This window comes from Ursus maritimus, unplaced genomic scaffold (assembly GCF_017311325.1).
Source record: "Ursus maritimus isolate PB19 unplaced genomic scaffold, ASM1731132v1 scaffold_3, whole genome shotgun sequence".
NCBI lineage: Eukaryota > Metazoa > Chordata > Mammalia > Carnivora > Ursidae > Ursus > Ursus maritimus.
Window position 1 is genome coordinate 4,364,250 of NW_024425563.1, and position 22,768 is coordinate 4,387,017.

At 50.1% G+C, this 22,768-nt stretch overlaps 1 long non-coding RNA gene across 3 annotated transcripts in view; it reads right to left on the reverse strand.

Annotated features, from left to right (window-relative positions):
• LOC121105775 overlaps positions 1-22,768 on the reverse strand; it is a 366,257-nt gene that overhangs the window by 1,610 nt on the left and 341,879 nt on the right. The window contains exons 3-4 of one of the 3 annotated variants that reach the window (XR_005838433.1): positions 22,424-22,583; positions 20,797-21,834 (exon numbers count right to left, since the gene is read on the reverse strand). The exons of 1 other annotated variant lie outside the window; for it this stretch is intronic. This is a non-coding gene — a long non-coding RNA (uncharacterized LOC121105775). Of the gene's footprint in view, positions 1-20,796; positions 21,835-22,423; positions 22,584-22,768 lie in introns of those variants that run through there. One more of the 3 variants, XR_005838434.1, reaches the window with a different exon arrangement.

Here is a 22,768-nt window from a genome sequence, read left to right on the forward strand (position 1 = left end):
GGGGGGGGGGGGAAGGCCTTTAGAGGAACCCACCCACAGAACAGCTTTGTGCCTCACTTTCCTAAGGAGGGACCCCCGGCTGCACTGGTGCTGGGTGATCGAGGGGGGACCCCCGCTGCTCCCCACCTCTACCGCCCGCCCCATGGTCCTTGCGGTCTGGAGTTGAGGGGAGGAGTAAGTCATCTTATACACAAGCCACAGCTTCGTGCTCTTCTTCGGAGGAATCGACGGGAAACAGTAACTAATGTTTCAGAGTATGCCGGTGAAATGAAGCTGCTTGGCGTCAAGTATGTGAAAAACAAGCTGACGGTGTTGGGTGCGCCGTAACCCGTCAGAGCCCAGTGAGCCGGAGCCGCACCCCACGCCAGTGGATTCGACGCCTGGGATGAATTCTGTGGCTCGCTCATCTTCGGATCCCCCAAGATGCCCGTGTACGCCCGCGGAGCCAGGAAAATCGGTCAGTAAACACCGAGGGGCCGCTGACCGGCACTTGCCCTGAGAGATCCTCGAGCGCATGGCTGCTGGTCGGGCTTCTGTGTCCCATCCCACGGAAGAGACACTGCAGTCCGGAAGGCCGCCAGCCACGACTTTTATGTCCCGCTGACAGTCACCCTGCAGCGCACGGGACTCGCCGCATCGGCACGATCGCGCTTCCCCGCGCACGACTGGTGTCCGGCACCTACGTCTCCTTGTGTTAACGAGCCGCCGCGACTTCTGTGCCGCGGACACTTGCCGGAGAATTCAAACACGAATACGCGGTGATCCCGGCCTGCCGCGGGCGCGCTGGAGACAGCCGATGGTCGAGGGGGGCACTCTAACACCCACACCCACGGACAGTCTGATAAGGGGTTTTTATGTTCTGTGCTGGACGCGGCCAGAACATTAGGTGGCGGTTGGCACAGGCTGGATTGTCACGTACGAAAAGTGACTCTGCAGGCACCCGGGTAACTCAGTGTTACACCGTCTTCCGTTTGAACAACACAAGGCATGTTGTCAGAAACTGTAGTTAAATGCGTCGTCTCTTATGTTACCCAGTATTCTCTAACTCGCTTCTGTTTGTATAAAAAGGTAAAAAGCTGGATAAATAAAGCAGAGTTTGAATTCAGAAATAGTAGAAATACAAATCGATACCTTTCTCTTTGGCCTTGGTAATGAAGAACTAAGGAGGACACAATCAGTTAACAGAAGTCAAAAACTTTATGCTAGGCAATAAGAGGACTGCTATAATTTAAGAAGGTTTTTGTATTTTTGTACATTGTGCTTCATTTTTAAGATGTCTCTGAACTGTATCGGTACCAGAGGAAGTATAAATTCTAGTCAGGATACAAGAAATAAACTAGGATAATGGGCAAAATAAAAGTTTTACAAGCTTGTCCTGGTTGTTACAAATTGGTATCTCGGTCTTAGGGGATTTGGGGAAATTTTTGCCTTCTCAAATCTTTTCTGTTTCCAAGTCTTCTCCAACGGATGTATTTATTGATGTGTCTATCTGAAATAAAGAAAGGCTTCCAGAACTGGATATTAATTTTTCAAGATCCGGTTCAAGTTTTATGTCCTCTACAAAAACGCCCAAATTCAACCCACAGTGATTCTTCAGGCTTGGGACGTTATGTAGGAGATTTTGTCTGTATCTCAAATCATCTCACTTAACTGTAGTCTATATTTTATTCACCATAAGCTATTTGAGAATAGAAATTACACCTTATTTTTACTTTTTATTGTATATATTTAAGGCATACCACGTGATGATTCGACATATAGACATCGTGAAATAACCAGCACAATCAAGCTAATGAACCCGCCCACCACCTCACACCGCCACTGTTCGTGGGTGGTCATGTGTGGCGAGAACACTTGGGATCCACGTCTTACAAAGTTTCAAGTACACAGTACGTGTTGGTACCTACATCACCGTGTTGCGCATTAGATCTCAGGAAAGTATTCATCATGCACAATGGAAATTCTATACCCTGGACCATCATCTCCCATGTCTTCCTCCCCCAGCCCCTGGCAAGCACCACGCTCCTCTAGGCTTCCTGACCACATTAGATTCTGTAAGCGAGACCATTCCGTATCCGTCTTTATGTGTCTGGCTTCTTTCACTTAGAATGTTGTCCTCCAGATCCAGCCATGTTACACAAATGGTAGGACTTCTGTTTCAAGGGTGGGTGATATTCCACAGTACGCATATACCACATTTTCTTTATTCAATCATTGAAGGACATTTAGGTTGTTTCCCTAGCTTGGTTATAGTGAATAATGTGCAGTGAACATGGGAGTATAGATAACTTTTGAGATCCTGATTCCGTTTGGATAAATACCCAGAAGTGGGAATGCTGGACCGTATGGTATTTCTATTTTTAATTTTTTTGAGGAAATTCCATCCTGTTATACTTTTTTTTAATAATAAGATACTTACTATCTTTGTTTTTTAAATAAGCATCCTAACTGGTGTGAGATAATAGCTCATTGTGGTTTATTTGCATTTCCCTGGTGATTTCTATCTTATTTTTCAGCTCTGGCATCTTTTCAAGGACCTGGGTAGAGTAGCAATAGATGCTTCGGGAATTTTGCTGGTGGGCGCAAATGGGGGTGGTATGGAGTCTCCTTCAGTCAAGAGCTGTCTGCTCGCCTGGGCCCAGGACAGAGTCAATGGTCCTGAGTCTCCAAATCACACCATGTGGTATTCCGGACGGACGCTAGGTTGACCGGTGGAGGTGGGCAGACCTCGCAGTGAAGAGTCAGACTGAGCGTATGAACTGGCACATGGAAATAGTTCCTTCTGGTGCCCAGTTACTGAGGCCGACTTTGGTGCTGGCATACCAGGGAACAGTGAAGTATGGTAGGAGCATGTGATCCCCAAAGCCCAGTTTCTCTCTGCTCCCTCTCATCAGAAGCCAAATTTGGAAGGAAAAGCAGATGGAGCCCAGCAGCCAGGAAGGACACAGAGAAGCAGCTTTGTCACCATAGCAAAGCCATCTGTGTCCCGACCGCCGCGGGGCGCCCCGCTGGGAGCGGTGTCCGTTCAGATCCCCTGCAACACGATTCTGGGTAAACAGCGGCCACATCCTGGCTCAGGTGAAGGACAGCCTTAATGTAGTCACACCATCTGCACCTGTTTCTAGACCAGGAATAAAGACAAAGCAGCCCCCGCAATGGCTCGGGGGGCTTGCAATATTGATGAGCAACCACTGCCGCTCCGGATGACTAATCGGACTACTCTGATGGAAAACCAGGTGTTTTCTCTTCTTTAACAAAATTGTCATTTGAAAGGGATACCTGTGTGGGCACCTCAGTCCCACGTCTGGGAACCGGCATGGCACCTGTGGGAGTCACATCACAGAGCATGAGATACCACTTCTCTTAGCTTTAGTTTCCCCTCTGCAAAAAAAAAAAAAAAAAAAAAAAAAAAATCCCCCGGCTACTCTTCTCTTGCGGCATAATGACTACACACATCACCCAACAATTAGCTCACAGTTGCCCAAGCCAGAGGCCAGGCAGGCCGTGGTCAGATTCTCTGTTCAGAATCTGCGTCCCCAACTGGAGCTTAAGTGGAGGTGGCAGGATTCAGTTCCTAGCGGTTGCAGGACTGAGGTCCCCAGCTGTCAGTGGGGGTGCTCCAGCCCCAAAAGGCCACCTGTACTGCTTGTCATATGGCTCCTTCCATTTTCAAAGCCAGTAGAGGAGAACTTCTCACGCATCAAACGCCCTTCATGCTTTGAATCTGTCTCCAGGAAGAGAAAGGTCTTACCTTTTTTTTAAGGTCTCACCTGATTAGGTCACCTTGATAATCTCCCAACATTAAGGCCAACTGATCTGGGCTCTTCTGGAAACCCCTTCAGAGCAGCACCTCAATTAGTGTTTCAGTAAGTGGGAGAAGCTGTGTGCTCACCAGGGGCTGAGGACTTCGGGGGCAGTCTTGGGATTCTGCCTGCCATGGTCCCTCAGGGGCCCACGTCTGTTGTCCCAGGAAAAAATAAAGATAGGATTTTCATTCATTGAAAAGCAGAGATGAAAGAACTTTCCATGGAAGGTTTAAAACTCAGCGTCAGGCTGGCAGGAGGGGAAAGCTGGCAGGAGGGAAAGAGGGGATGGGATATTCGAGGTCTGTTATGAACCACATGCTTTTCACATATTGACCTAATATTCCTCGGTATACGCTATTGGGAAACATGTTCCCATTGGTTAATAGCTACAGCATAAAACCGTAGCTGTAGTCAGGTAAGTTTAAAAAATGAGAAATAAAAAAAACACTAAATAGGAATAGGACTGACTAAACACGTTAAATGATCTGAGAATTCCTGCAAGGGTGTGCGTTACATATTCAGTCTTCAAAACAGGGAATAATGATGGCGATAAAGACCCAATTCTAAAATATACCATTGTTTACATCTTAGGATCTCTGAAGCTGTGTCTCACTAAAGCTGATAGATGCATAATAGACGGTGACATCCCCAAAGGCTGCCGGTTAATTGAGGATGCAGCTGACCGTGAAGTCGGCCCAACAGGACACAGTGAGGCAGCCTGGGCGAGCAGCTCTGGAGCTGCGGGCCCTGGGCTGCAGTGCACGGGGAGGAGGTGGTCATGACAGTCCCCTTCCCGAGTGTGCATTCCGCAGAAGCCCAGACCTTGGCAGGAGGCTTCCAGGCTGTCCCGACAGGAGCCAGAACCTCGTGGGGGCAGCAGCCACCGCCACACACACTGCCTGAAACAGGCAAGGGCCACGTTCCCCGCAGTCTCCTGTTGGCTGAATCCAGCCAGAAACCAGGTGACAAAAGGGCCTGAGAGTCTGGGGTCAGAGGACAGCCTCCCACAAATGGAAGGGCCAGGAAAGACGGGAATGAAGGGCAAGCAAATGTCTGGAACAGCTATGCTGGGTAGAAGGAGGGGGCTCTACCTGGCTGTTTTCTGTTAGGTGTCTCTAGTGTGAGAATGGGGCGGGGGGGCAGCAGGCCGGGAAAAGGCTGCTCTTCCTTTCCCCTGAGCCAACGCTGCAGCCCCCCTCCTAGGATGGGTGGCTGGGTAAGTCCCCGCCAATGCACAGTGATGTCTAAGGGACAACAGCAAAGGGGATCACAGACCCCATTTGGGGGGTAGACTGGAGTGCTGCAGGGTGGAAGTTGGGGGGGGATCAGGACACATGATGTAGGGACCAGGAACAGCCTGACTTAGGAGAGTATGAAAGCCAGCAGTGGCTTTCCTGCAAACACGGTCCTCTGTACCAATGGGAAGCAGCCTAGCCGCAGAAAGCCGGGAGGTTCAGACGGGGAATCCTGACAGCCACTCAGGAGAGGGCGCGGTGGCCAATAGGTGGCGACACCAGGGCCCATCAATTTTGGATCAACTATGTAGAGTTCAGTTTCCAGGAACTGCACCTAAAACCAAAGAGGTTATAAAGAGTACGGGCAGGGCATGAAGAACAGAGGCCCCAGCAGCGCCGAATCCAGCAGGTGCGCGCAGACGACCCCACCAAAGCCAAACCATGGGCGCCAAGGAGACCTAGCAAGCAAGAACCTGAGATCCAGGTCTGGGAACTGGAGTCGGAGCTGGGACCCAGGGTGAGACCCAGCAGAAGACCCAGGAGGGACCGGGGTTCTGACTCACAGTTCAGCTGAAGAACAGGGTGGAAAGATCTCTGCTATGCGCTGCTCCAGCCGTGGTCGGGGTGAATTCCAGAGGCCAAGTTTCAAGGGGGACCCACCCGGGGAGAGTCAATTACATGTGGCTGTCAGGTAGAGGGTGCAGGGGTGAGGGGCGAGGAGAGCTGTATGCGGCTCTGTGACCGTCACCCTGGCCTTGTGCGTGAAATGCCGGTGCTGGAGGTCAGGGCTGTTTGAAAAGCCTTGTCTCCAAGTGCAGCAAGAGATACAGTGCTGGGTAGCAATGACTCTCGAGTTAAGTGTGGTATTAGTGGCGAGTACCGTTTGCCAGCAGCCAGAGTTGTCCGAGCCCACCGAATTTCTCAAACCCTCTTCTGTTTCTCCACTTCAGGCTTCAGACGGTCCCTTCTGCGGAGCACAGCCAGCCTCTGCCCTCCCGCCCCTCCTAGCACACCATCTGCATGGAGATCTCATAAATGTAAATAAGGAGATAAGCACCACGTACCTCCCATACATAATTCAGCTGCACAATAATTGAATGAAAAGCACAACATTTAACTATTAAATTTTCATGGGATGCAGTAAATATGCATTTCTGATTTTTAAAAATACGTTCTCATCATCTAAATAGCATTTTTATGGTAACAGTTTGAAGCACTTGGAGGGATGCCGGATAGATAATATTCAAATTGTCTTTTATTTTTTAATAAACTCAATAATTCAATTGAAAAACTAATAAGAAAAAATCCTGGTCTGTGTAACGGAGTTTAGTTTAGAGGTAGTTTCTCAACTCCACGGCACTGGGACAAAGTCGTAGGCGGTTCATGTCACAGATGACCCTTCGCAGGGCTTAAGACAAGCACATCGAAGCTTTGTATAACAATTTCCCGGGAAACCCTGTTTTCAAAGAAAACGAACCAACGAGCACGGACTTCGATTAGCTAGGTTCACTTGCTTTGGAAATACCTGGCTGTCCTTTGGTTCCCTTAAGGCCCCTCCGTAGTAGGTGAGAAATCTTACTATTCACACCATGCCCAGCCCGGCTCACTGACACACCTCTGTCCTCACAAATGCAGAAGCTGATCCGCCGAAGGTCTGTGAGATGCTTCGCTCCAGGTCCTGTTACAGGTCAGAGAAAGAGCTAGTTCTGGGGATGGGTCCTGTGAAGCTCACCACACGTTACTCCTCCTCTTGGCCCCTCTACAGGCCCACACCTGCTCGATCGAGCCCATGCACCTAAGCCATCCTCAGGGTCACCAGCTCGTCCGCAGACAATGGACTCAGCGGGCCCCAATCAGGGTCACACATGCCACCTAAGCTCACCCCAGCAGACGGCCACCCTTCCCCGCATCTGAGGCTGAAAGCCCAGAAGAATCCACAGCCAACACTTTCTGACTCCAAGTAACTGTCAGCAGGCTCGGCATCCTGACCAAGAAAATCTAGCATGATCGGACTTGGGCCGATGTCATCTACATGAGGCCCTTGCCCCATCATGGGTGGCCGGAAGTGCTCTGGAGGCCTGGAGGACGCCCACCGGGCGTCCTCTGCGCACACGTGCCACGAAAGCTGGTCCGAGTACCCTGGGAATGTAAATAGCCCTCTGATTGCCAGGGAAGTGAGGGCAGTGGTGATGTTCAGGAATGAGTATTTTTATTGCTCCTTGATAGTCATTACCAAAAATTGTCTGAAATCATGTAGAAGCCCATGATTAGCCAAGGACGAGGATGGACAAGTGTAAGCCACTAATGTCTTAGTGGTTCTCACTGTGCGGGGATGCCCCCCAGGAACTCGGGTCCACCGCTGCCCAGCATGTCGGCATGACTTGCGGGCACTAGGCAACATCTTATCCCAAAATGCACTGAAAGGAGCGGGACCCAACTCTGTGTGTTTCTGTTCGTGCTGCTGCTGAAGCTGCTTCCAATTCAGGAATGCTCGGATTCGCTGTGGAAATGCAGAATGCAGAGGAGCTGCACCAGAAACGAGACGTGAGGAAGGAAGCCTACAGAATGTTGACCCTGGAGACGCAGGCAGACCCTCGTGGTGATGGCCTCTCCCTGGCCCTTCACAGTGCGTGGAAGTACACCAGTTATACTGTTAAGATTATGAATTGTTTCAAGCACTCCAAGAATAAGAGAACAAGCTCCCACCATGTACCACCAGCATGGGGCGGGCACGTCCATGCATCGTAGCTGCTTATACAACCTTCACAGTGATGCACAGAGAAGACAAAGTGAGACCTGAGACAGCACAGTCACCTGCTAGCACAGGTGCGGGCTGGCGGGTGTGGGCTGCAGGTGCAGGAGGGCGGGTGTGGGCTGGCAGGTGTAGGAGAGCAGGTGCGGGCTGGCGGGTGTGGGCTGCAGGTGCAGGAGAGCAGGTGTGGGCTGGCAGGTGTGGGCTGGCAGGTGTGGGCTAGAATGTGCAACTATACACTGATTAAAATGTCCAAAAACACAGATAATTAAAACTAAGAGAATTTAAAATAAAAGAATATAGAAAGATACAGCAGGAAATGATTAAAAAATGAGTAAGTAGAAAGATCTGGTTAACTGGACTCCATTAACATTAAAAACTTCTCTTCAAAATGCACCATGAAGAAAGCAGAAAGGCAAGCGTCAAAGTGGGACAGAATATTTTCAAATTATATGTCTTATAAAAGTATACTGAGTAAAATATCCAGTAATTTCATTACTAATTATATAGCCAAGAGAAACAAAAATATGTATCCACACAAAACCTTGGATGTAAATGTTTATAGTAGCGTTATTTATAACAGCCTGAGTCTGGGAACAACCCAAATGTCCATCAATAGGCGAATAGACAAAATGTAGTATAGGCCTACATCTGTATCAATATCTCTGTAACTACCTCGCTGTTATCAATCTATCAGCTATCCATCACAGAGTGGTACTCACCGCCTAAAAGAATGATCTGTTGATACGCTGCATCCTGGATGAATCTGCAAATAATCATGTTTGTTTGTTTGTTTGTTTATTATTTAAAAAAACAGTCATGCCGAGTGAAGTCAGATGAAATAAGCACATACTGTTGGCTTCCATTTATACAGAATTCTAGGTTATACAAATGAATACCTGTTGACAGTAATAATGCCACTGGCTTTGTACTGCTGGGCGAGGCAAGGACAGATGGGGTGGGTGGGGCGACAGGGTGGGGACAGGTGGGGGACAGGTAGAGTGGGAACAGGTAGCATGGGTGGGGCGACAGGGAGGGGACAGGTGGGGGACAGGTAGCGTGGGGACAGGTGGGGGACAGGTAGCGTGAGTGGGGTGACAGGGCCCGGCTGGGTACCATGATACCCACGGTTACCCAGCTCAAAATTTATCCAGTTACAAAACTTTAAACATTAGCAGTTAATTGTATGTTAATTTTACTTCACTAAAGTTGCTTAAAATATATCTAAACATGAACAGAGGAAGAAAAATCACAGCATAAAAAACTGGATACAAATTGCAGAGGAACAAACACAGGGCAGAACTGCAGGCGACCAACAGCAAGACGAGATGCGGAACCAACCGTGTGGGTAATGACAGTAGATGGTGTTCAAATCAAAAGCAGACGGGAAACCAACCTTGAAAATTCCCTGAGCAGACAGAAAGCGCCTTAGTCATACAAGCAAAGCTTCACTTAGCTTATTTTGCAAGACTAACCTGACCTGGGCCATTTCTTGCTTCTGCCCCCGAAAATCATAAGCCAAACTTGCGGTGGTTCCCAAGGTTGATATGAGGTCATCACTAACCAATTCCCTATCATTTAAGAAAATTCTAATATTGTAACCAGTCACCGCGGAGAATACACAGCCACTCCTTCTCACCGAGTCAGCACCGCGCCGGGCACCTGCCCGAGGTGGGTTTCAGGGCCGCTGCTTTACAGACTGTCCTGCTTTGCAGTCTGTCTTTTTGGTGCGCGCACAATAAACCCCTACCAGTTACTAATTCATTGGTTTTACTTGTGTTATTTATGAACTTTTGACAATGTGAACGTTCTATACACTTTAATCAAAAGACACAGAATCTCAAACTTGATGAAAAACAAAATCCAATTATATGTTGCCAGCAAGAAAAACACTTTAGATTCAAGGATGCAAATAGCTTGGGCATAAAAGGATGAAAAAAGATATTCTCTGCAAACAGTAATTGTGAAGGAACTGGAGTGACAATACCACAGAAAACACACTCAAGGATGAGACATATTGCTAGAGTAAAGGGGGTCAGTTCATAATAAAAAGGGTCAATACACTAGGAATACATAAAAATTATTAACGTACAAACAACTACCAACAAAGCCGCTGCACATCTAATATTAATCAAAGGGTACCAGACACAGAGTGTGTAGTCCCGCCTCCCCCCGCTCCCCACCTGTCGGGGCGAGCGTGGGTACGAGCTCTCCGGGGAAAGTGAGCAGAGCCACCTCGTCCGGGCGCGGCAGCCAGCCGGGGCCGGCAGGTGCATGGGGTCGGGTACAGACGCCACTGCACGGACGGACGGACGGACAGCCGAGAAGACCAAGCAAAGAAAGGAAGTGAAGGGGCTACAGAGCGCTCAGGAACAGGGCCTGGGAGGGCCGAGGAAAGCTCTCTGTCCTGCGATTTCAGAAGCCAAAGTCCGGGCCCTGGCTTTACGCCGACAGTACTCAGGAAGGAGGGGAGACGGGGCTTATTACTCCCATGCACAGCTGAGAAAACGGAGACCCTCACAGGTGAAGGACTCCCCAAGAGTGAGTTTGTGACCGAACCAAACCAGCATTCGTTTCCCCAGACGCCCCAGCTGGCGTCTGCGCCACCAGCTCACACCATGCTTCGTGCGAGTGGTCCCTGCTGACCGTCTCTGTCGGGAGGGCGCCAAGCTCAAGCTGTCCCTCAAGCCGGCTCCTTACAGAGCCCGAGACACAGGACAGCCTCTTGCCACCTGCATCTCTTACCCGAGTTATGTTTGTTGGTGGCCTGCCGAGGGCCCTGGGCAGCGCAGACGTGTGTCTCCCCCTCACCCATGTGGGTGTAGCCAGGTCTCAGTGACGTGACCTACAGGAATTAGCTCGGTGAACGACATCTCTGCCTCTGACTCGGGCTGTGTGTGAGAAGCCAAAGAAACGGGTGATTAGCAGACAGCCCTGGGTGCCCGAGACACTTCCCAGAGAGAGAGAGCTCCCTCCCTTTCCCCGTGGGTGCCCTTGACCTTGGTAAAAATAAGGCGAGGCAGAAGTCAGAGTGGGCAGAGCTCAGTCGTGGAGCCTGAAATACTGTGGGAATTCCCAAGGCCCCCCTACCGCGGCCTCCCGGCCATAGGCTTCTGGGAGGATCCAGAGGCAGCTCACTACGCTGAAAACCCATCAGCCACAGACAGTAGTTTTAGCAAATTGATGACTTTGGGGGGGGGGGTGGATATTCCACAGAGGGTTGGAAAGGTGACAGGGGGAGCCAGGCAAGTGGATGCCAGGAAGTCTACATGGGAAGCTGCAAAGTGTATGCACCCAGTCCAGTCACAGCCCAGCTATGCAAATTTAGGCAAGTAATTTGATTCCTCAATGCTTTCATTCCCATTTTTGTAATGACTACATTGCTGAGGTACAAGAATTTTGATAAACTATATAAAATGCTTCGTGCCTGGCTCCAAAGGCACCCAACACAGGGTAGCCAGGCGCTGTAAACTCGGAATTGATACACCTGTCGTCAATGCTTTCTTACTGGTCTACATAAAATTCCTGAACTATAGGCAGAATATGGTTCATCACTAGTCCTCTGTTAGAAATTGGTTTAGGGGCGCCTGGGTGGCTCAGTCGTTAAGCGTCTGCCTTCGGCCCAGGTCATGATCCCAGGGTCCTGGGATCGAGCCCCGCGTCAAGCTCCCTGTTCAGCGGGAAGTCTGCTTCTCCCTCTCCCTCTGCTTGTGTTCCCGCTCTTGCTGTGTCTCTAATAAATAAAATCCTTAAAAAAAAAAATTGTTTTACGTAAGTACTGCCGATCATTTAGCTTCTATACTCAGAACACACCGAGTTCCACAGCAAGGTGATGGTGAACGGCCTACGTTCCGAACTGCCTGTTTGAACCCTGGCTCGGCCCTTCCTTGGCGCCGTACCCTAAGCCTGCCGTGACCTCCCTCGGCTCAAGTGTCTGGCCTGAGGGTGAGACACTCATCGGCTTGTTGAAAAGATTAACTGAGCTTCTACTATGAGCACCCTTTGTTCTTGAGAAGTACTTCCCGTGAAACGGTGGGGATGTAGGTGGGGATGGGGGCAGGGCGAGAAGCCTGGCTGGCAGGGGAGAGACCCCCCTTTAATCCTGGGCCAGTAAGGAAGGAAGCACCTCGAAACCACGGTGCTTGCCTGGATCTCCATTTATGGCCCAGAGCAGACTGACTGGACTGTAAAAGTGGCCCACAGAGTATCTGGGGACCCGCCATGGGAAGGCCGCCTCTTTAATTCTGTAGTTGGCATGAAATCCCAGAGGTGGGGAAGCCCTGGCTGCGCAGGTCCCAGCAGCACCGTGCAGTTGCTACACGCTTAGGGAACTTTAGAGGGTTTAGTGCTCTCCCACGACGCCCGAAAGCCCCCGTCCCAAGCTGGTGTCAGCTGTTGCTCTCATGTGCTCAGAGCGCGGCCGTGAGCTTATTCTCTCGGGTCCTGCCACGGATCACGGCGGCAGTCCCCGAGCCTCGGTGGCAGAGAGCTAATAACAGCAAGGAATTCCATTACCTGGGAAGAGAAGGGATGCACGCACGGTTTTGTTGTTCTGAAGCACCAGAAAAACTGCAGGATGGTGGCTCCATTGACTTTAATACGCATCGTGCCAAGCACCACGGGCGACAGAGACATAAGCGTCTGTTCTCCATGCACGTACCCTTTGTAGGGTGGGAGGGCGGCTACCTTGCTTCTCTCCTTCAGATTTCGAAGGCGGGAACCGAGGTTGTGGACTTGGTGAGTTGTACCCCAGGTGTTCATCTGCACCTGGTCCCATTCAGATGGAGAGACTGTGAGTCTGATCCCACCGCAGATGAGATTTGGGGCATTGTGTGAGGAGGCGAGAAGGCGGGAGGAATGTACGTACACTGAGCCAGAGCCTGGGTGATGGTGCTTTTAAATTGTGTCTGCAGATTTTTGACATTCCTCCCATAAAAAGGAGGGCCCTCGATCGTTTCTCTGCGAAGACAAGTCATCTTAGTGACCCGCTTCTAATGAGTGGGACGGGTCAGAAGAGACCCTGCGTGACCTCCGAGCTTGGGTCTTAGACGTGATAGAGCTTCTGTCTGGCCGTCTGTCCCTGGGACGCTCACCGGGAACCACGCCACGGCTGAACACACGTCCACAGACAGAACGGGCGGTGGTTCTCAGTCATCACTAAACGGGAGCTGTCCGGTTGTTTCTCTACGCAGAGTTTCCAGAAAACTCAAGGCACGTCCACCTCTCCCGGGCTCCTGAACGAAGCCAGGCACTTGTTCTCTCCGGTTCCTTCTCCTGTCATGTTTCCCTGCATGGCCCCCTTACCATGGCTTTGCCACGACTGCTCGGCCACCTGATCACACCACGGACCTTCCAGCCGGGACCACTCGCTGACCATCGCACAGGCAACACTAACTAGTGACTGAGTTTTCCAGGACAGTGATTCCTAAGTGCACGGGAAACCCGACCCTAATAAACGATGTTCTTTATGGTAGGGCCTTGTTCCCGTTAATCCCCAGGGGTGTCCTCTCATGACGGTGAGCTTTCTCTGTGGCTGGACTTGGCTCCCCGCCACACCGAGTGATTAATCTTTGCAGCTGAAAGCATTTAACCACCAGCCTGAGACTCTGGGTCTAATCCTGTCCTTGGAGGGGGAAATCACATGGAGTCCTGGACCACAGAACAGAGATGTGAGTCAGCTGTGCTGCGTTCTCGGTTCTGAGAACACACCCCTGAAAGTAGTCTTCTGCCATTGCCCTGGAGGGCCAGCAGCACGAGCGCCAGGTTCTGCTAGCCTGGTGTCTGACTCGCCTTCCAGGGATGGAGACTTTGTCACTTGGCTGCAAACTGTCCCCTAAGGCCTGAGGTCTTACAAGGCCTTCCTTTCCTCTACACCTTTTTAACGCTGTTTGTGAAATTCATTCTCTGTCATGGCTCCATGCTCTCCTCCAGATCACAATGACCAGTTTATGGCATTTCTTCCTTTATCTACCACCGAGGCAGATTCTTGCTGTCTGCCTCACCGTTGTGGTTTGCTGAGATTCACATTATGGAATCCCCTGGCCAGACCTCACACCGCACAGATTAAGGGAGCAGAGGTAGCACCTAGAACATTCCCCCAGGCTCACGTGACCACTCTGGAAACGTTGCTGAGTGAGTGGATGATACGATAGAGGGTAACGCTTTTCCGAGATGAGAACAGGAGGCCAGTGAGCACGCCTCCTCCACTCGGAATGATTTCCCTTCCACCCCTGCCCTGGTTCACAGTCAGCTTCGCCCTTCTCAGTCCCGACGGCCTGCCACAGCTGATGAGCCTGAGCCAGCCGGCCTGAGAGTCACACTCCTCCTCCCAAGTCAACTGCCTGCCAGAGCTAATGAGCGTGATCTCCTTAGAACACTTTATGAAGGTCATTGAGAGCTAAAAGCATTTATCGCCCTGCTTACAACCGTGGGGGGGGGAGTAATGTTGACACTCACTCCTCTTCAATGACTGGGCAGCAGCCAGATTCTATGACTAGACAGATCATTAGAAACCAGGTCTGGTGGCTCCATCACTTACCACGTCGCTCAGACCCCAAATAAACATGGGAATCATCTCTGAACCTGTTTCCCCTCAAACCCACATCCAATCCAAGGGGAAGTTCTCCTGGCCTTATCTTCAAAGTACATCCTGGATCCCACCGCTCTCGCCCTGCTCCCTGCTACACCCAGCCTAAGCCCCGTACTTTCCTCCCTGGCATCCCAGCTGCTCTCACGGGCCTCGTACCTGCCCCCTTTGTCCTGTTTCCCACATACACCCTGTCACACAGGCCAAGTCCTTCCACAGCTCAAACAAGTGCACCCACTCCCCATCAGAATTACATCTGTAGCCCGGGAGACAAATCAGGAAACCTCTCCCTCTCTGCCGTCAGTTCCTACAGTCCCTCCAGCCCCAACGAGACTCAAACACTTTGCTGTTACTTGAACTCCGAGATCATTCTCCCCTGAAAGCACTCTCGCCAACATCTCATGGCTCCAGTTCCCTCTTGGAATCTTCCTGAGAACTTAAACTGTGTTCTGTATATGGAATCCAAGTAGACCTCTCTATGAATTATGCTTCGCTCCTTGGGGTCAAGCAAGGGAACTTTGCCAACCCCAAAGCCTACAATATAGACTTACAAATAGCTGAAAACAGCTGTCGTGTTTTTCACAGTTCTTGTGAAGGTTCCACTTCCTTCATTTAATCATTTACCTGGATCTCTCCATTCGTAATTCCCAAATATGAACACACTCCTCCAAGATGGGTGGAACGGTCACCTTCTATGTACTGGAACCACAGCGCAGCCAGAGACGGAACTAGCTCATGTGATGAGAACAACACTGTTGACCAAAGAAACACGCATTTACGGTGGACTGCAACCCTGGTCTTTCTTACTCATGCACCTGGTCAGCTGTGCCTCTCTTTCCTGTCCGTGTGTTTCAAAGTAGCCTTCAACCCTTCGCCTTCAATTAAGCATAGCATCTAATTATCCAGCCTGTATTGATGGCCTATTATGAAAAAAGCACTACCAGGGGAAATGAGGTGGGGGAGGCAAAGGTTGAAGGAATGCAGAAAATGTGGTAGTAGTATTGTATAAGAAAGACACTGACCAGCTAAAGGAAAGGACTCTAAGATGGGGTAGCTGTGGAATGGAAACAGCTTAGACCCCGGTGTCACTGCCACTAAGAGAACCCATGTCCATGAGAGGTGGAAGGACAGCCATGCAGGAGAATCTTGCAGGACAGCCCATGCAGGGGATCCACTCAGCCCACGTCAGACCATGCTTGAGAAATAGGGTCTTTCTACACCAAAGGGCTGAGCAGCTAGGGCTTCTTTGCTACGGCAACAGAGCCTGCTCTACTCTAATGTACACCAGGTATCTCAGCATGTGGCCCCGAGGGAGAGAGACAAGTGAGGAGGGCAGCCCGATGGAGAAAACAGCAGGCGCCCAGCTCTGCATATTAGTAGGACAGAGCAAAGCAGATGCGGGAAATTTACGCTTTTCCTCTGAAGTCACCCAGAATAATTTTTGCCAACATTAAATTTTCAATTACAAGCTATAAATCGTTTTTGCATGTTATTAGTCCTAATGATTTTCAGTCCAATGTGACATATTTCAGGCATCTCCATCAAATGTCAGGAAATGAAATGTCAGGTTCTGAGTTGCTTTGCACAAGCAGCGAGAAGACATCACGCACAAAGCCTACCAACCTGAAAAGAGCTTTGGACCGGGGGCCAGGCGGTCGTTAATCCCAGCTCTGGGCCAAGGTCACTACCACATCGCGGCTGGGCCCTATTATGAACAATGAAGTCGGAAAAGATTATCGTAATGGTTTCCTCTCGTTCGGTCACTGTGTACTCCCGGGGTTCTCACATGCTGTGTGAGCCGTGTCTCCTAAAGGCTGTCATGCTGTATCGCCCAAGAAAGCTCAACAAACCAAACTGACTGAACATATCTGCAGCCATGTCATAGCCAAACAGCAGCTCCTGGAAACCTGCCAGATTTCCACACCCCTGATCATGGTGGGGCACTAAGAATGCTGGCTTTGGCCTCTTGAGATGTGCTGAAGGCAGCCTTGGTGATAGGTCTTTCAAGAGAGGAGGATCTCAGTTCGCTCATAAGAATGCTCTGGGTCAGCCTTGTAGACATCTGGCCCCGCAACCCGGTCCTTGGGCAAGTCACTTAACCTCTCTGAGCCTATTCTTCATCCATAAAACGACATAACAGGATCTACTCTGCATGCAGGCTGTATGTATTAAATGAAGGTCCGTGTATGAAAACCTCTAACAAAACCTATTTCGTGGAGTAGACCCTTACAAAGTTTAATGAATAGACGTATGGGTGGGTGGACAGATGGAAAGCGTGCTTTCTACAACTGAACCTAACTACTTACTACGGAGATATGAAATGTTTCAGGACATCATAAAAGGTCACGGCTCAATTGGGACGCCTGGGTGGCTCAGTCGGTTAAGTCCCGGACTCTTTATTTGACTCACGACTCAGGTCATGATGTCAGGGTTGTGAGACTGAACCCCATGTCAGGCTCCACGCTGGGCGTGGAACCTGCGTAAGATTCTCTCTCTCCCTCTGCCCCTCCCCCTGCTCCTCCCCACCCTCTCTCTCCCTTCCTAAAAAAAAAAAAAAAAAAAAAAAAAAAAAAAAGTTATAGCTCAAACCAACATTGCTTGAATCTGTTTGCATTTTATTTGCTGCTATACTGCAGGGAATGACTTCCCTAACTTCTGTATCCGCTGCCTGAAGTATTTTTTTCTCATTATTTGTCCTAAAGCTAACTATTTCCAACTATCCAGTAGGCCTTCTTGTTCTGCTATTTTTGGATTTTGAGACGTTCATGTTCAGCACGTCCATCTACTTCATGACCTCACAGACTTTGATAGGCTTTACTTTGCAGCCTGCTTCTTCTAGCTTGAAGAGTTTTGTTCTTTTTACTTTATCCTCATAAGACAGCTTCCTTATCCTCTTGATCACTTAAAATGTTCTTCTTTGGATCATCCTCAGCACCATTATGTCTTTCTTAAGAAGCCCTGTCAGCTTAGAAACAGACGATGGGAGGGAGGCAAAACAGGGAACAGCCAACGAGATGTGAAATTGATGTTCTGAAATATGAAGAGCGTGTTAATTGCCAAGTGAGTGGTAGACACATTGATGTGCCCCCGCCCCCGACATTCTGACAGAGCGTGAGAATGGGGAGCTTCCTTAGAGGTCCTCTGGTCTGGTGTTTGCCACACGTGCTCATTCATGAGCATCACCCGGACTACTTGTGAAATTATAGATCCCAAGGCTCTGTGCGCACCTGTGCCATCCAATATGGCGGCCACAGGCCACAGGTGCTAAAAAGCACTGGAAATGTGGCCACTCCCCGTTGTGTTGTCTGTTGTTGAATGCACACTAGATTTTTAAGACTTAGCACAAAGAAAGAATATGAAATGTCTCTATTATTTTATATTGATTATATGATATATTGATATAAAATAATATCGTTTTAAATATATAGGTTTAAATAAAAGATACTAGAGTTCATTTCACTTATTTATACTTTTTTTTAATGTGACTGCTAGAAAATTTGAAATTACATGTGTGGCTCATATTATACTTCTATCGGACAAGTCTGGTCCAGACATACTGAACCGCAGTGTCCATGGGTGCAGTTAACGTCTATCAAGCCCTCCCAGTGACTCTCATGCGCAGGACCACTGGGGGAGCCCAAACGTTTGGGCTGTTTTGTTCCGTGCTGTATCGCCAGTGCTTAGACCAGTATCTGGCATCGAGCTCCTTATAAGTCTACGCTGAATAAATGAATGGATGGATGGGGCCACAATGCTCATGAAGCTACATGCATCATTTCAACTTGCCAGCAGGCTGGGCTGCTCCCTTCTGTTCTCGGGGCTGGAGAACAGGAGCACTGACCTACAAGGGAAAGCAAAACACACAGCACAGGTCATCTAGCAACTATCCACTGCCTGGAAGAACACAACGCAAACCTCCTTAGCGTCTTTGCGTGCAAATTCGGCATTCAGGGCATCCTTTCGAGGAGTGTGCTAAGGACAATTTGTGCGTCTAAGAAACATAATCACAGGGTTTTTTTTTCTCAGGTTCCACCTGTCGGAAATACTGCCTCTTCTCCCCAAAATGAAGAGGAGAATGGGTTTTTTCCTAAACTTCCTACGCTGCTCAGCACCCAGCGGATCTACTCACAGCTCCTTCTGGGGCTAGCGGTTTCTATTTTTACTCACTGCTGTGTACACAAAGAAAAAGCTTTGAAATAAGTTGTTTTGCAGAGCAGTAAACAGCCTCTGGCTTCTGCATGTGAATGTGACAGGGCAGGATACTGTTCAGAAATCAGGAATGACAAGTAAACAATTGCATCTGAATCACAGGGCAATGACAAGAAAAGAAACCAAAACCTAATTACTTTCCTGATCCTCTGTGTCCTAGAAATTACCCAGTAGGCAGTTCCAAGTAGGAAGCACCATTTCATAGCATCATTACCAAGGGATGGAGGGAATCTTCCGTGTGGGCAAACATTTAGTAAGACGGAAGGGTGACTCACAGGCCATTCCACCCACCGTTAGAATCAGTCCCCACTTGCCTCTGTGCAAGCCAAAATAGTCCATTGTCACACCACTGCAGAAAAATCTACTTGCAACCTTGGTCCCTCAGCCCCTCTGGAATCGCTCACCCACAGACTCAGTTTTAATTATCTAACTCTTAGAGGGAGGAACACAGAACAGATGAAGCCGGCGTTCAGCTTTTAGTAAAATGGAAATTTGTCCGTTGGGTCGCATGTCCCTAGTGGTCTGGGGACCGCCTATTTCCAGGGCTCACCCCATTACACTGAGTAGCAGAATCTGAACGGTTTAGTGAGCTCCCCAAGTGATGCCTATGCCCAGGAAGCTCGGGAAATTGAAAATGACCGGTCCAGAGTCATGTCCGCCACCCTGAGTTTTGCTAACGCAAAGCAGAACTATGTGCACGTACAAAGAAAAGTGTCATGTTCCTTCCCCGTTCCAACACGGGGCCTTTCCCTCTGCTTCTGAAGTAGCAGGGATAGTTCTGGTGGGAGGACTGTCTATGGGTCAGCAGGGCTGCAGCAGGCAGTCTCACTGAGGACCCCCTTCCCAGATTCCCTGTGGACCAAAGCTCTGCAACTGTCCTTTGGGCGTTCAGCTACTAACCACTGTTGGAATCAAATTGAGCCGGTCATGCCATCTGGACCCTGTGCCCTCCCTACCCTGCAGAGCCTCCACTGATAACCATTCAGTGTCCTAGTCTAGCACAGGCAAGCCTCCCCCCATCCCGTGGCCCCATGCTGCACCTTGTGTCCCATTCACAGACACAGTGCTCACCACAGGTGAGGAACCTCAGCGATGGGAACTGTCCAGGAGAGCGTTCACCCTTGTGTGCTTTGTCTGAGTTCAGAAGGGTAGGGTTGACGGGGGGGGGGGGGGGGGAGCAGAGGGCAAAGGGCACTTAAGTGCAGGCTATAGAAACAGGAATGTGGCATTAGTACCCCTGGGTTACATAAACAACAAAATAATTCATCCGTCTCTGTCTCTCTCTCTCTCTCCGTGTGTGTGTGCGCCTTCCTCAAGATTCTTCATCAGGAGCTCCAACTTCACCCTATTTCCAACCAAACAATGCCTCTCCTCAGGTTGGTCTTTACAATCTGCCCCCACCCCTGAGCTCCTGCAGACTGCCTCTCTCTGGGGGTCCTGCTCCCCTCCCAGAGGTCCACTTAGAACAGACCCTTTTAAAGACAACCACGGGCATCTCCCATACAGGGAATGTTCAGAGAATGGGAAGCTTCACTTCCAATCATGGAGTCCCGGCCACGGCATCCGGCCTTTGAGCCTCCCAGCGAGACAGCAGATCCAGGGCGTCGGCACATTTCCATGGAGTCAGGAAGTCTCCTTGCAGTTTTCTTGAATAAAAAACCCATCCCCATCATCACGAGGGTGGCCCAGGGGCAGAGTAGAGGGGAAATGCCCCATGACCCTGACAACCTCCCCGAGGAGTTTTCGTCCTCACCCCCTTCCACTTCACCACCTCTTAGGGCTGGAGATCGGCCATTAGCTAACATCGACTAACCAGTGTAAGTTCATGCCTCAAGGAACTGCTAGGTGAGCAAGCTCCGCTCTTTAAAATACACAAACTGCGGGCTTCAGAGGGGAGGGGGTGCGGGAATGGGATAGGCTGGTGATGCGTAGTGAGGGCACGTATTGCATGGTGCACTGGGTGTTACACACAACTAATGAATCATCGAACTTTACATCAAAAAACCAGGGATGTACTGTATGGTGACTAACATAATATAATAAAAAATATTATTACTAAAAAAATAAAATAAAATGCACGGATGCTTTTTGTGTTCCTAGCCTTTGGGGCCTCAGCCAAAACTAACAAGAACCTCATGTTAATATCTTGTTTTTCATATATAATTATAATTCAAGGTGATATTTATTCTAATGGAAACATGTATTTATTGCAATAGAGTTATCAGGGAATCTAGGAGCAAACATAGGAGGGACTGTCTCACCTTGTCTGGGACAATTAAGGGAATCTTTGCAGAGGGAGTGATATCGGAGCTGAGTCTGAAGGTCGAAGAGGAGAAACTCAGGCTCTGGGGGTAGACAAGGTGCTATTTCAGGTCTGACACAGCCAAATACGTCCCTGTCTGTGACAGCTCATGTTTTCGAGAAGGATTCAAAAATGATTTCTAGAGCCTGCACACAGTGGCTGTCAGGCCACGTGTAGGGAAAGGAAAGGGGCAATGAGATTAATTGGGATGGATTCTAACAGACGCGATAGAGGGAAGCGACACCCAGCACACAAGCGTGCTTCCCTGACACGTGCGGTGCGGGACCTTCAGACGACGAAGATACTCACGTGTCGGCGTGGGTACCCGCACACGTGAGTGCACAGACCTACGCCATGGGGTTTTGGCCCTCTGTCCAAAACCAACTCGTTTCTGAAGCATAAATAAACTTAGAAGGAAGAAAACGGGAGTACAAAGCCCAGTAATTTTCATATAACCAAAGGCCAGTGTTCCACAAAGCTTCCTGAAGGCGCCAGAGAGGAGAACATGTCCAGTTAATGCTGGAGAGAGAAACACGCTGCATATGAGACGTTCTGTGGAGCCGCGATGAGCTGTCTGCGGGCCCCAGGAAGATGCAAGTCTCCCGGGACGCGGGTACGGAGCGTGCTCTCCCGGAGCCAGGAGGCTCAGCCAGTTCTGCCTTTGGGTCCAGAGCACTAGCCACTTCTGTGAGTGTCGCTGAAGGCCAGGGGCAGAGCTCAGATCATCAAGAGCACTTGGGAGCCGGAGGGGTTCTCAGAGCCGTTCTGCTGTCTCGCCCCAAATCCATCGTTTATTCCCAGCGACAGAACCGGAGCTTGGGTCTGTGCCCTTCGCGATCAGGGACAACGCCGAGTGCGACACAGGCACACGTGTCCTATCTCCCCACGGTCCCCATGGAAGCCCCCCGGCAGAGAGAGCAAACGCACGCCATCACGTTAGGGATCTGCAAGGACAAAGAGAACCATTGAGGAGATGATGCCAGACGCGAGATGTCCACAAACTTCTAGAAGAGGCCAAGCAGACGCACAGGTGGTAAATGAGATCAGGGTGGGAAAGGCTGAAGCCTAATCTCCTGCAGAGAAGGAAAGCAATAAGAAGTGAGGCGATTGGCACCACTGAGCTGTGAAACAGCCTCAGGCACTGAACGCTCTGGGCTGCACTGAAATCAGGCCTGCAGCGGGGGCTGCAAGGAGGAGGTGGGGTGCATACAAGAAATACTTAGAAGCCCGGGTCCCTCTGTCCCTTCACAAACACGGACCTCTTCAGGTGCACACCCCAAAGGCCCAGCGAACACAAGGCTTCTTAGGACCTGGGGTGAAGGGGCAGCGGCAGTGGACGGGGAAGGGGGAAGGAGGGAGAGCCACAGGCAGGGCGCATTCTGACCAGTGCTGTGGGTCACTGGTTGCTGCCTGCCGTTGGGCTTCCTGCGAAGGTTTGTCAAGGGGCCCTCAGAACCCTCTGCCCTGGAGGGCTGGGGACGGGGGAGCCTGGTGCGTCATCTCCATCTCCCATAACGTGAGGGGTCTGCTCACCTGCCCCTCCGGGTTGCTGGTGGGCAAGTGCTTGCGGAGTTTCTCCTCCAAGGCACCTGGGAAGCTTGGGGTCAGAGTCACGGGTTGCTGGGGTTGCTGTCGGAGTGTACCTGCATGACACCTGGTCACACCTGCATGGAACCTGTCACCACAGCAGGGACTGGAAGAAAGGTGAATGGGCAGGATTTAAATCTCTATAAAGTCTCTAACACAATTACTGCGCTGGAGGCTTTGGGCCTGGGATTTCCAGGTGCAGCGGAGAGTTTTAGCAAGGGGCTGAAATGAACTTTAATTGAAAACGCAATCACTAAAAAGACATTTCCCCAGCCCACCTCCCTTGACTGG